General features: G+C 38.6%; 1 protein-coding gene across 1 annotated transcript in view; it reads right to left on the bottom strand.

Moving 5' to 3' along the window:
- TBC1D5 (TBC1 domain family member 5) overlaps positions 1–11,779 on the bottom strand; it is a 490,954-nt gene extending 479,175 nt beyond the window's left edge. The window contains exon 1 of the mRNA XM_054595215.1: positions 11,616–11,779. The gene's annotated coding sequence lies outside the window, so the exon portion shown is untranslated. The remainder of the gene's footprint in view (positions 1–11,615) is intronic.
- Positions 11,780–14,578: the final 2,799 nt, after the last annotated feature.

Here is a 14,578-nt window from a genome sequence, read left to right as displayed (position 1 = left end):
TTCAAATCTGCTTAGCTTCCTATTCTCTGCAGATATGTTCCATCTTTTTGTAAACATAATGAACAGTTGTTTTATAATCTTTGATCATTTCAAAATCTGAAGTTTTGGGGGTCTACATCCATCTATTGTTTCTGCTGCTTCTTACTGCTCATGGAGCCTTGTTACCTCATGTGTTTGGTTATATTTTACTTTGAATTAATTCTTTGGAAAATTATTTGTGGGAATTTCCTAGGCCCTAGGAGAAAATGTATCCTGCCTGAAAGGACTTTCATTTGCTTATGCCGGGCACCTAGAACCATTTTAAATTCACAACTTGAGGGCTTTTTTGGACCACCCAGGTGACACTAAGTTTGAGCCACAAGCAAGAGAGAAGACCTTCTTAGGAACAGGTATTTTTTCATGTCCAAAGCAACTGTTCTTGCAGCCTCCTATGAACAAGAGCATAGGAAGAATATTATTCCTGGTTTACCCCAGGCATCACTCTTCAGAGTCTCAATTTCACAGGGAAGACATTTCCTATCAGACTCCTGTTCTTGGGCTTATCTGGACTTTATTTTCTACACCATGTGCATTGTGAGGCTTTCAAAACCAAAGGAAAAGTCCCCTTCAATGTGGCAAATGTCCTACAAAGGAAAGCAGTTTTAATATTCTGCTTACGGCTCTGAATTCCTGCTTTCATGTAGGTTTCAGCCTGGTAATTTCTTACTGTCATGTTAGCTTTCAAGAAAAAAAAAGTATTTTAGCATTTGTAATTCTCAGGAAATTATTTTGTGCATATAACCCCACATTATACTGTTTTCAACATTAAAAGGTTTCATATTTCTATACTTCAGTCACTAAAAGTTTCATTTTGCATAAAAGTCTAACACACAGCAAGGAACAATTTCTCTCTATTCGATATGATTCACCACCAGTGTCTAGGATAAATTTTTTCCAAACCCTGAAACAGATCAATTTCATTATATTATAAGACTAGTAAGAGATGGACAAGAGTCTGAAATTAAATCTCCAAAAAGAAAAGCTGTATTATTGCTATGAAGTTAATTGGTCTACTGATCGTTTTTTTTTACCCTACTGGTAATAGGTATGTGTATAAAGTCTATATTTGAAGCTACTGGAAGATTGGCCAGAGTGGTTTAAAAAAAAAAAAAAAAAAAGACAAATAAGAGAGAACTGAGTTTAATCTGGTTTTTGCCAAGAAACAAAATTGTGAAGATAAAGAGGTACATAATTCTTCATAATAATTTTAAAAAGATAGAAGCAAAATTAAAAGACAAAATCTCTGGGATCTCTGGCTATAATGATAGGCAAAGATTTAAAATCTATAATATACAAAGAGCCATGGAAAAATGGCATTAAGAAAAAAATTCCACCAAAATTAGACACAGGACTAAATAGGTATTAATGAAATAATAAAAACTGTCTGTCAATTTTTGCCAATAGGTTAACCATATACAATGATTTACAATAACTTTAGGTAGCGAAGTTGTAAACAAATGTAATTTATACCCTGCACTAACAGTTGGAGTATAAATTAGTATCATCTTTCTATTAGGCAGTTTGACAATAATTATTAAAATCTAAATATACAGACCTTTGATACAATCCCACTTCTAGAAATATACTTACAATAATAACATGGGTGCATGAAGGTTTAGAAAAAACAAAATTTTGAAAGAGAACACAACATTAATTAAAATTAGAAGTTACATGCATCATTAAAATTTAAAAATTAGAAACTGTATGAATAACAGAAAATAGTTATTGTTTAAGAAGAGTGGGAATAAAAATTACTTTTTAAAATTTCACTGTATATTATACTTTTTTTTAAATGAATGATGTAGGATCATGATCCATAGGAGGTTGAAAATACAGACAGAAATTAACTCATGCAACAACTTTTGTAGTTTTACTTTCTGTTTGTTTTTTAGGTCTGTGTAATGGATTAAACACAGTCACAAATTCTTTGCTACTTGTTCCGTCAGGAGATGGAGTTGAATGCTCCTCCCTCCACTGAATAGACTCTGGACTGATTCTGTCTGTTTAACCAACAGAATACAGCAGAAGTAATGCCTGTCAGTTCCAAGCACAGCCTTTAAGAGGACTGGCTGCTTCCACTTCCTACCTCTTAGAATGCTTGCTCTTGGGACACTCTCTCTCTGAACTCGCTAGTCATGCAGGCCTCATGTACGTGGCTCTGATCAACAGCCCTATTGAGCTCCTGGGCAGCAGCCAGAATCACCTGCCAGCTTTGTGAGAGAGCCATCTTGGATGTGGAAACCAACCAACAATGGGCTGACACCAAGTGAAAAAGAGATAAACTACCCCTACCAAGTGCTATATAAATCATAAAATCATGAGTAAATAAATATTAATGTCTTAAACTACGAAAATTTAGAGTGGTTCATCACACAGTATTTGATAAGTGGAACACCCTCTTATTTACTGCTATATTTGTAGTACTTGGTATGTCATCTACTTTTAATAGGCATAGCACCAGGACTAAAGATGATGCATATGGCCTTGGCGCCCACAGAGCGGTCAAAAGTGAAACGCAGACCCTTAGGTAAAAAGACAAGTATAATACATAAATGTTATGGAGTAGTACAGTATATGTGGCCAAATAGGAAGGGCACACAACTCAGACTTAAGTAGCATAAGGAAGATCCCTAGATGTGGCATTTAAGCTGAGACCTTACACTGCATCAAGAAACAGAATATTTCAGGTTTGAGGCAAACAAAATCATAAACAGTTAAAAGAAAAACTCAAAGATTTCAGTACTTAAAAATGAAATCAAAGAGTATGGGGGAGGCAGAAGAGGGAGACATAAGACTGAGAAACAGATGACAAAGAGTATTGAAGGTTCCTAAGCTCTAAATTAAGAGAATCAGGTGAGAGCTTAAAAAAGATCACCTGGCTACAGGGACACCAGTCAGAAAACCTTACAGAAACATAAGCAAAACATGGTAGGTCTGAGAGATCAACAGATGATACTGCAGAGTAGAAATGGTGGGGATCAAGAGAAAATGGAATTAAGAGGTAGAATCCATAGAGCTCGACGCCATTAAGGGAAAATTTAGAAAAAGAGGGTAAAATGTGTCTTCCAGGTTTCTGGCTTGAACAACTAGAGAGATGCTGTTCAAGCAGTGGCGCCACCCACTGAGATAATAAACGTGGGAGGGGGGATAGGTTTGGTAAGAGAAGATAGTACATTCAGTTGCAGACATATGGAACCTGAGTTTTCTGCAGGCCACCCAAAAGTGGAGTTATCCAGTAGGCAACCAGATGCACAGATCTAAAGCTCGGGAAGAAAAGAGAGTTTGAAATCTAAGATAACAGTCTTCAAAAGCTTTTTCTATCTTTGTAACACTAATCTCCCACTATCTCCTCTGCAGCCCTGAACCACTCTACAATTCTCTTGACAATTTCTCTTTATGAACTATCTCTCTCTCATTTTAACACTTCCAAAGATCTATGTTATGAGGAAATCCAAGTTTAATCATTGTTTTGCCACAGGCTTTACAAGGTAAGCAGCATAAAGGCCACCAGTCAGGGTATTTAACGGGTAATTTTAATGATGAGAAGGAAGTAAATTAGGGGCACAGATCAGGACCTCCTCCCAGACTGGAGCAAAGCATCTGTTCTCCTGATCAAAGTAGAAAGCATGGAGAGGAGCTGTTCTCTGAAAGAAACCAAGGAATACCTGGAGAATAAATAGAAAGTCAGAAAATCATTAAAAGGGCAGAGTTAAAGAAGTCCAGAAATGATAATCAGAAAATAGAGAACCAGAGAGAGAAGAGCTGACATACAAGACACTTCTCCATCCTTACCTTTGCCTTTCTGTCCTATCCTCAGTGCCTCCTGGCCCACTTATCACTTCTCAATGGCTTCCATTACAATCAGTTTGAAAATCACTAAATTTGGCTTGGAGATCTTTAAGTAGACCAAGCAGGACCTTAGCTTGAAAAAGGGGGGAAAAAATCACCACACGGAGTAAAAAATGATACCATCTGACCAGAGGGAAGAAAAAAAAAAAAACACCATGATACTTCATACTGCTAACAAGCAAATACAAAGTGGTACAGTCTGATCTCTGCGGTCTATCAGTCTTGTCTTTTAATTTCTGCCAAACCACAGAGAAAAAATCTTCAAGCTCTAAGGAGATAAAAATGCAAAATCTAAGAGTAATTGCTTGGGAGGTGGAGCTAGACAACCACAATTATTTTAACATAAAGTACCAGAGAGCTGTGTCTTTTGACAAAGTAGAAATACAAAACTTTTGGGCTAGGAGGATCCTTAGAGACTGTCTTAGTCAGTTTGAGCTGCTACAACAAAATACCATAGACTGAATGGCTTATAGATAACAGAAATTTATTTCTCACAGTTCTGAGGGCTGAATGCCCTCATCCAGGTTGCAGACCACTGATTTCTGGGAATGTACTCAGATACCAAAGAAAGGAAGCAAACTCCCTGGTGACTCCTAGAATGGCACTAATCCCATTCATGAGGGCGCCACCCTCATGACCTCATCTAATCCTAGTTAATCCTACCTCCCAAAAGTCTCACCTCCTAATACTACCACATGGGAAGGGGAACATGATTTCAACATGAATTTTGGGGGGGGACACATCAGTCCATAACAGAGATCATTTGGTGGAAAAGCTTTCTGGGAGCTGAGTACATCAATTCACAGTGACACCGTATCAAAACATATTTCAAGTCAATGAAGTTAACAAAATCATTCCAGCACAGCTACCGTAAGTGAAAAGTAATCACGAAAAAAACCCATGTAAAAATGGCTGGCTTCGATGGTATGCGTCTCTACCAGGAAAATATAAGAGAATCAATTCAAAAACTCTTTAATAAATGGACTCAGGAAGTGACTAGTTACAAAATAAATACACATAAAAAAATCAGAAAATCTTTATTTATCAGCAAAAATCTGGTAAAAATACATATACAGAGACAGAGAAAGAAATCCCACTCACAACAATAAAAAATAAAATACAGTGTACTGAATAGAAAGCCAAATGATAAAGCTTCTGATACCCATGGAGAAAGAACAGAGCTTTCATTAAGCAGTATAGAGAAAATGGGCTAATAAAAAGCTTTAAATTGTTTTGAAACTTGTACTTCACACTGTAGAACCAAAACTGTTCCTCAAACTCAAAGTTTAAAACTGAAATTATGAAAAGAATTGAAATATAAATTAATAGCTATATAAACATAAGGAATAAAAAAACCCTACAAGATACACAAAGGAAGGGCAAAATGTAACTACAGAAAATGTTAAAACCTGTGAAAGAGAAGGGCAGCGAATATAAAGTCAATTATACCCTAATAAAACTTAAAATAAAGAAAAGATGGTAATACCCACTAATAGCAAGCTTTGTAATAAAGGACAAAGTGGTACAACCCTTCTGGTGGGCAATCTGGCCATGTGTATCAATCAAGGGCATATATTTTGACCCAATAATTCCACTCACAACTTTTCCTTCATAAATAATAATGCATCTGCACAAAGGGATAGTAGCTACAATAATACTGTGGCACTACTTGTCATAATGATCGAAAGAAATCTAGGTGTCAAAGAATGGAGGACTACCTATAGTACACTCACACAATAAAATATTGGGTAGTATGGAGCCACTAAAAATTACACGCAAGAGTAACACCATTAGTAATATAAAATGATAAATGAAAAACAAATGCAAGCACCAAAACTGCAAGAATCCACTTTTAGTTTTAAAAATATATGGTATATCTATACATACTCATGTTTATCTGTGTATAGCTAATGATACACACACAACACACACATGACACACAGGATAAATTAAAATTATCCTTAAATTAGTTAAGAGAAATGAAGGTTGGAAAAGGGGGGCAATTTATCACAAGCCTCGATATACCACACATATCTACCCACCGTGCCTAAATGATTCTTGCCACAAGACTGTTGAACTTCATGAAGCCTACTTTAGTGAATGCAGTAAACAAAGATGGAAGTAGTGGTACCACTGAACCATCTCATATCAATTCCATCTCCCCCAGCACGCCCTACCTGAAATCCAGGATAATCAATCCACTGTCTCCCCCAAGGATGGCAAGAGATCTAGTATTAGTAAGTCCTCTTGGAGTTACCTGCAAGGTAGCTACTGAGACAACTCCAAAGTTACCTATTCTGGGAAATTCTGAACAGGTTGATACTGATCCTAATTATCAGAAAACAGGGTGCATGGCTCTGCAGCCAGGTCCTGTAACTTGGGGTCAGTTTACTTGCACTATTATCACCCCAATTCCATCAGAAGGAGGGTGCCTCTCCCCAAAGTAGTTACACCAGAAGTGGGAGCGTACTTCTAACTAATCTTAAGTATTCTGAAGACACACTATATAAAAGTAAAGACCTAATTACTTTGGTTCAACTTTTTCATCTTTCTTAGGAAAAAACTTTTAGTAACAATAAGAGATAAAACATTCCTGAGTCATAACCAAAATTGTGACTCATCTTTCAAAACTAGTACTTGTAGTTTTTTCCAGGTCTCTCAAGGCAAAATAACCCTGAAGAAAACTTTTAAAAATTTTGCAACAGAGTGGATAATTATTTGTGATCATTTATTTTTATAAAATTTCCACAATAGGCATTACTTTTTGTAACAGAAGAAAAAAAATTTCTCATGGCAGGCTAAACTATCATACTGTAATTATTTGACCTAAGATACACATCCACAGCAACATTTTCTTTAGACACACGCAGTGTAACTAGCCTGTCATAAATTATCACATAAAACTAAGTCTAATCAATTTTAAAAAGTAAATCATTCTTCTAAATGTAGACTTTCTAACCGACAAAAATTTATGAAACTTTGCAAATGCCTGTAATGCTTATGTCAAATCTCTTCTTATCTATTTTGTTTCAAAAAAGTAATACAACAACCACCTTTCCTAGCCACTGAGTTAGGAAAAATAACAGGCCCCGGCCTAGCAGTTCAGTTGGTTAGAGTGTCATCCCAATATACCAAGGTTGCAGGTTCAATCCCCAGTCAGGGCACACCCAAGATTCAACCAATGAATGCATAAATAAGTGGAACAACAAATCAATGTCTGTCTGTCTGTGTCTGTCTCTCTCTATCCCCCCTCTCCACTCCGCTCCATCCTTTCCCCTTTGTCTCTCTCAAAAATCAATAAATTAAAAAAAAAGAAAAAGAATAAATCTGGAATTACTAAATATTTTCATGAAGTCAGCCACAGATACTGCATGCGGCACAGAACAATGACTGAATGATATTATCTTTGGGTATTTTTCGTACAAAATAATAGATATCTGATGAGCACTGCTGCATGCTAGGACCTATACTAGGTCCTAAAGACATAAAATCCTAACACAGATATCCTATATTCCAGTTCTTCGCCTATCTAGTCAAAAAACATACACTATGATGAATATAACTACAAAATATATATACAGACTCCTACCCCTTATAGCCAATTCCAAAAATCCAAAGAACTCTGAAAACTAAAAATTGTTTTCTAAGTTGTCAATAAAACATGGCCTACCTTTTTATAGTCTTTCTTTATTCTTCTTAATGTGAATATGTATAATTTTACTGGGAAAATTAATGTGAATGATTATGGGCTGATTACTCCAATGCACAGGAGGTTTCATGATATATAGCACATATGCCATATTAGTTTTCTAAATTCCAAAAGCTTTTCCCTTCAGAGATACATATGCTACCATGGATTTCAGAGACAGGGCTATAGACCAGGTCTAGAAAATGGAAAGCTGGATTATTTTAAGAAGCAAAGGAGTCAGTTGAGCAAGGTATAAATTATATAGTCAGAGAAACAGTCAGGAAAAAAAGGTTATCTTATTCTCGGCACCAAAATACAACACTTGAAAATTTTTAAACTAATCCTTTCATACATCCACTAAAGACAACTTTTAGTATTTCTATAGTCTTACTTCCTTGTCTTGAAAGATCTGAGCTGATATACCATATTTAATAATAATTCTCCAAACAGACAAAAGCATTACTATACCAATTTTGTATTTTCATTCACAAAATACAGCCTTATACCAAATAAATGTACACTTTCCATTAGGTTCACTCAAATATAGTCAGTCTTGATTATGTGGATATAATCAGCCACACTGCAGATTATCCATAGAACATCCATGGCAGATTAACTATGTGATAGACACTAATCATTTTATATTTGTATGTTATACATATGTGTACATACGTATATATGCATGTATATACATAAATGTATTCTCATTTAATACTCGAAACAACTTTCTGAGATAGTTACTATCTTCATTTTAAAAAAAGAAAAGTGTAGCGTGAGGATAAGTAACTGGCCAGCATGACATTATAACAGACATCACAATAACAGAGTATAAGATTTGAGAAAACATTTACAACAGGGATTTGTTGTCATACCGACTTCCTTCCCAAACTCACTATTATCGTAGTTAATAGAGAATTAATGCTTCTGGAACCAACCTACAGGCCCTGGCCACCCCAATACTCTCCCTCCCCCACAACTTTCCCCTCCTACAACTAGACCCAGTTTCAAACTCTCATTTCTCCAGTTCTAGTACGCACTTTATATTCCTGCTATTATTTGTCCATGTTAAGAGATGTCTTAGACCAGTTGTAAAAGCACCATTCCTCAGACTGGTGCTCATATAAAACAAAGCTTTCTATGGTCCAACACTAAAAGAGGGTGGGGGTTAATATGTTTACAAAACACAAATTATTCAACTTAAAATATCATCCTTTATTCTGAGGTTGTTGTTATTACTTTTTCAGTATGAAAAAAATGATAATGACCAATGCTCAGTTTTTACATTGTCCTTACTGGCAAAAATAAAAAGTTGGTAACCCAGTCAATCTCTCCCCAAAAACTGTGACGATAATTAAAACAGAATAAATCTACCAGGTTTGCATGAGGAGGTAGAGTTCAGGCATAGGCAGGAAATACAGGTCTGAAAACTTGCAGGGTCAAACAGAAACAGATAATACTTTTACATTTAATAGTGACATACAAACTTAAGAGACTGGTCTAGCAAGCAAGTACAAACAAAATAAATCTTTGCAAATTTCAGTATTTTATTCAGAAACGATTACAAACATTGAAGAACTAACACTAGTTCATTTCTAAAAGGGAGAGGAGAAATTTTAAAAAGGATGACAGTTTTGATTTTAAAATGAAAGAGAAGCTCATAATTCTCAACAACAGGAAAGGAGGTGTAAAAGAGTATCATTAATTTACCTTCTAAAAAGGCAGCAGAGAATTGTTGAAAGCATGGGCTCGTGAGTCAGCCAGCCAGATTCCTAGCTGCGTAAGGCTGAGCATGTGACTTTTCCCCTCTCTGTTTCAGTTTCCTTAAAAGTTGTTGAGAGCATTAAATGAGTTAAGATTAGTAAGTGCTTAGAACAGTGCCTGGCACTTAGTAACTACTTCAAAAATATTGTCATAAATATTATTTAATAATATAAAGAAGCAATGGTAAAGTAAAAACTAATAACTATAAAACTTAGAGTACTAAAAAATAGTTGATGTTATACTTCCATAAAGTTGTTTTAGAGTTAAGTACAACCATTTTTATGTACATAAAGTATTTGAAGTTTTGCATGACACTTTTAAATTTTTCAGTTTATGATTGATTTTATTATATTAGGAAAAAATCTGAATCCAGTTAGCACAACCTCAACAGAGGGAGACCCTTCACTGTTTGAAAGTTTGCTTCCAAGACTCAGGATGGCAATTCTCAATGAGGTTGCGTTTGAAAAAGAGCACACACTCAATACTTCCACAAATTAGGGAAACTCATCCCAGCAGTGCATTCAGAAACACCTGTTGATAAAATTCAACTACCTATAGCTGAGCAATTCCTTCAGCTGAAAGTACAGCAAGATCCATGGAAAAGTCGCAGACCAGTTGATACAGGTGCCACACAGCATATACACCTGGTGCCTGCACTCTTCCTGATTGGGGCAGCTCCTCCAGTTCTGCTGCAGGACCCAAACTTGGCCTGCTCACTCTTCATAAGGGATCTCCCTAAGGGAAGCCTTCAAAGTTCATTATGCTATTTACCCTTTCTCTCAAGCCACCTCTACACCCAGCATGAATTATTAAAAGGCGCTTGTTCACTGACACGTTTTACTTATCACACAAGTTGTCTACATCCTTGCTATTCAAGGATGGTTCCTTGTCCAGGAGCACCTAGAAACATACGAAGTGAATCACGGATTTGCTGAATCAGAACTGGCATTTTTACACACAGAGTCCCGAGAATTCCTATGCACATTCAAGTTTGAGAAGCAATGTTCTATACGACTGCTGCAGATACCTGCATAATTTTAAAATGTTCAATTTTCCATTTAAATTGAGACATATACTCTCAAACTTAGCAAAATGTGGAATCAGAAAATCTCTTTGAGAAAATAACGAACACAGAATTTATTTACCAGTGACATCAATCGCAAATGTTCAAAAGATTTATACTATATCCAACAATGCCTGCAGTTAAATGCTTCCTGCTTTGAGTCACTATTTTGTGCAACGGCACAAAACTAATAATACGAAATTTTATTTAGACTACATTTTATTGTCCAAAGAGTACAGAAGAATGACTGGGTCTAGAAATTTCAAAGCAATCCTGTCCAAAGGTATGCAAACTGTGTGCTAAATTTCGGGATTCGGTTCAACTTAAAGTTGACAAATGAAATTTTTTCCTGAAAGTCATTCAGAAAAAAAAATCTGAAGGAGGTAAACTTTAGGCATACATCATATTCCTGGAACCTGAACTGTTTAATACTAGCATTGAAAAAGTCATTTGTCGAACCGAAAATTTATTTTTGAGGTTTGTGTTCATTTTTCCAGGAAAAGGCGGGGGGAATAACTTTCACCCTCAGCGAAGTTTTTCTTGCATCCTGAAAGGCCTCTCAGCTTGCACGTTCTTACAAATGAATAACCAAAAGTCGTTCTAAAACAAGGTCACGTTGGCTGCCTTAAAGGTGAAAGGATTCTCTCTCTTCTAAAGTTGCATTTTAAGAGATTTGGGATTGCCTGCCAGTTTCGCTTCCGGCTTGCGAAGGAAGCGTGCTACCCAGCGCCGAAACGAACAGGGAAATTTACCAAGTAGGAAGTTGAGCCTTTATCCGGCCACCGGGCTCTGCCCTCTGGCTGCACCTGGTCTTGCAGCCCAGACCCCAATCTCCCGAGGAGGGCAAGGCAGGCAGACTGAGGAAGGCAGTCTCCACGCCCTCCCGCTCTGGAGCCGGGGAGCCTCCCTGCCGCCACCCAACCCGCACGCCGACCCGGGAAACGCACACGCACGGGGCGGTGCGACTACCCGTTGGCGGCGGCAGCGGCGGCAGCAGCGGCAGCACCCGCACCCTCAGGCCTTCCCTTGAGGAGGCGGCAGCTACAGCAGCAACGAGACGGGAGGCGGCACTCGGGACTCCTCCTAAGAGGCAGAGGGGGAAGCCGGGGCGGGAGTCATTGCATGTGGGGGATGCACTGGAGGAAGGCAGAGGCGCTCAGAGGGCTCAGCTTTTTTATGATCATCATCATCATCATCATCATTATTTTATTTTACCTGTGGCGCAGAAGGGCTCCCCAGCTCCTACTCCCTGAATCCTCCTCCTCCTCCCTCCTCTTTCAATCTCTCTCTCTCTCTCCCCCTCAGTCTCTGCCGGGCGCTCGTGGAACCGGCTGGCCCGACCAGAAAGAGAACAGGTCGGGAGGGGTGGTGGCGGCGGCGATGACCAGCAACCACGTGACCACGCTCACGCCGTAGCGGCGACCGCCTCCTACCGCGCGCCCTCCTCGCGCTCCACCTCTAATAACCCCGGGCTCGCGGGTCCGGGACGCTCCTGCGCAGGCGCCCGCCTGGGCCTGGAGACTGCGCGAACGCGCGACGTGCTCCCTCTCGGGGCCAAGTCTGTGGGGCCCCACGAAGCTCGAGGTGGAGAGTGAGCCGGCCGGCTGAAAGAGCGCATGCGCTGGAGGCTTTTTAAATTTTTTTCGTCCTTCAAGTCCGCTCCACCACCCCACCACCACGAGTGTGCAGCTAGAGCCTGGGGACCCGGAACAGAGACTTAACAACTCACACTCACCACCAGCTTTCCAGGTTGAGAGTGAAAGGAAGGAGAGATGTCAGTCCACCGAACTCTCCCGGCCTAAAAGTTGCATTTCCTTGTTGTATGCAAATTGTCTTCATTAGTTTCAGATAGCTGAGTAGACTTCTATTCCGGCTTCAAGACCCAGCTTATCTGTCACTTCCTCTGTGAAATGTAGCCTCCTCTGTTTGGGGAAAGGGGAGGGTTGTTAGCATTCTGTGCTGACCTACTATAATGTAACGCATACTGAAATAACATGTAACAGTTAATTTTTACAAACCCACAATACTAGGCTGAGGTTTTATCTTTTTCACATAACCTAGGACGGCGTGTCTTTAGCATTTTGGCATGTTAGCACTAAATTCTGATGACTCAGAATACAGGCAATGCCTAAACCCTGTGTCCTGTTGCCCTTCACTTCTGCTTAGTCATGATTTAAGATTTCCTTTAACCCAAGCACGCGTGGAATGCTAGTGTTTGTTTCCCCAATAGGAAAGTCTTTGAATGGCAATGCTAATTAGAGTAGTAAATGCTTCACCTAGTAAAAAAGATTTATGATCTTTTATTTGCCCATCTTCACCAACCGCTCAGAAGGAAATTGACACTATTGAGTCCAGCAAGGGGAAACTAAGAGGGAGAAAGTTCAAATTTCAAAAGGTTAGCTAGCTTCAGAGAGGGTCCCTGTGTGGGAGACCTTTCTTCACAGTCCAGCTGCCCTTCACTTAGGGATTCCCTCTTTTTCTGTTGTCCCTCTTTGATGTAGAACCTGGACAGGTGGAGTTAGTGCTTCTGGCCAGATTTAATCTGGGCAAAGAATTAAAATGTAAAAACTTAGAGCTCTGATTAGAACAGTCATTATTACTGTTAAAGTAGCGAATACAGGCATGTTCAGGAAATAGAACTTCTAACAAAAAAAACTTTGGGATAAATGTTCATCAATAAATAGTACTAACAAGGGCTTCTGAAAAACTAGGAAATTCATGTTGAGAAGGAAAAATTTTCTTTGTACCTTTTTAGGTTCTTTGTGCAGTCTAATAATCAAATTAACATAACACCAATTAACAGGAGAAAAACAAAATTAATTACATGCAGGGTCCCAAAAGAATATGAGACCCAAGGGCAAGTTGGTCAGTTGAGCCTTACACAGTAAGTTCTCACTTAACTTCGTTGATACCTTCTTTGACTTTAGGTGAAACAACATATAACAAAATCAATTTTACCGTAGGCTAATTGATAAAACCAAGTTCCTAGGGCATTTCATCAACATAACAAAACAACACCGAAAGAAATGACATTATTCAAGGACTTGCTGTACCGAGCTAAGAAATAGGATAGGGAACAGGTCTTAAATGAGGGAAAAGGTAATTCACAGGAAAATAAGAGCAGATTTTGGTAATTAAATGTTTGCCCTGCCATACAGATAGGTCATTCAGATAAAAAGATAAATCTGGTAATAGCTCCCTTTCGGGAACACACAGTTTATATAAATTCTTTTAGTAATTTAATGATAGGTAAAATTTTTTCTTGAATCTACTGATCTTTGATTGCCTTCCAATAGTCCACATTGCCAAAGTGGACTATTGAAGTGTGCCCCTTCAGTCACAACCCTCAGAACTCCAATCTCATGTGTCTGCAATATTGACGGAAACTACCATACTCACCAAAGTATACACTTACGGACTGATCCTACCAAGTAGTTTGTTGCTACCTAGTTTATGTTAAGTGGCTTCCTTTCCAAATACCCAATCCAAGGTTCAGACTCCGTGGGAGAATATAATTTCGGTGGCTCCTAATGAACCATGCCTTCCCACTATTCATGCCCTTGTGTAATTCTATCCCCGTGCATCTGGGCTGGACTTGTCACCTACATTAAACAATAGAATGCAGCAAAAATGACTATGCCAGTTTAGACCTAGGCCTTAAAAAGGCTTTGCAGTGACCATGCTGAAATTTACCAGAGCTGTAGTCATGGAAAACAGAAGTGATCAGGAAATCCACCTCCCTACACCCGCCACTCCCCACCCCCCCATCCACCCCACCTGTCTGTGTTCTGGGAAATGCCTTGAAACAAACAAAAAACACCCTTCCCCATATGGCTTAGGTAAGATTCACTATCCACTCTTTCTCATAAGACTGGAAGATGACTCCTTGTTTACCAGTGACAATGCCAAGCACAGACCTTTCTCTTTTTGCCTAAACCTGTTCACAAGCTCAGACGAAAATCCTTTAATTTCCTATTCATCTCATGAATGATTAGCTGAGATTAGAACTGTTAGTCCCCTTGAAACTAGTTAGACTCAGAGATAAGTATTTCCTGACTGACTGAGACTTCCCCTGATTATAAAATAATCCCAGCTCTAGTCATTCCACCTATAACTTACCTACTTCTCCCCATAAAAGCATAAAGCAAACTACCCTGCCAAGGCACTCTAATCTTCAT

The sequence above is a fragment of the Pteronotus mesoamericanus genome, unplaced genomic scaffold (genome assembly GCF_021234165.1).
Source record: "Pteronotus mesoamericanus isolate MK-2021 breed Mesoamerican mustached bat unplaced genomic scaffold, CSHL_Meso_final scaffold_54, whole genome shotgun sequence".
In the NCBI taxonomy this organism is placed as follows: Eukaryota; Metazoa; Chordata; class Mammalia; order Chiroptera; family Mormoopidae; genus Pteronotus; species Pteronotus mesoamericanus.
The sequence above is the reverse complement of the archived record's forward strand: the minus strand, read 5'-3'. Positions and strand labels throughout refer to the sequence as shown.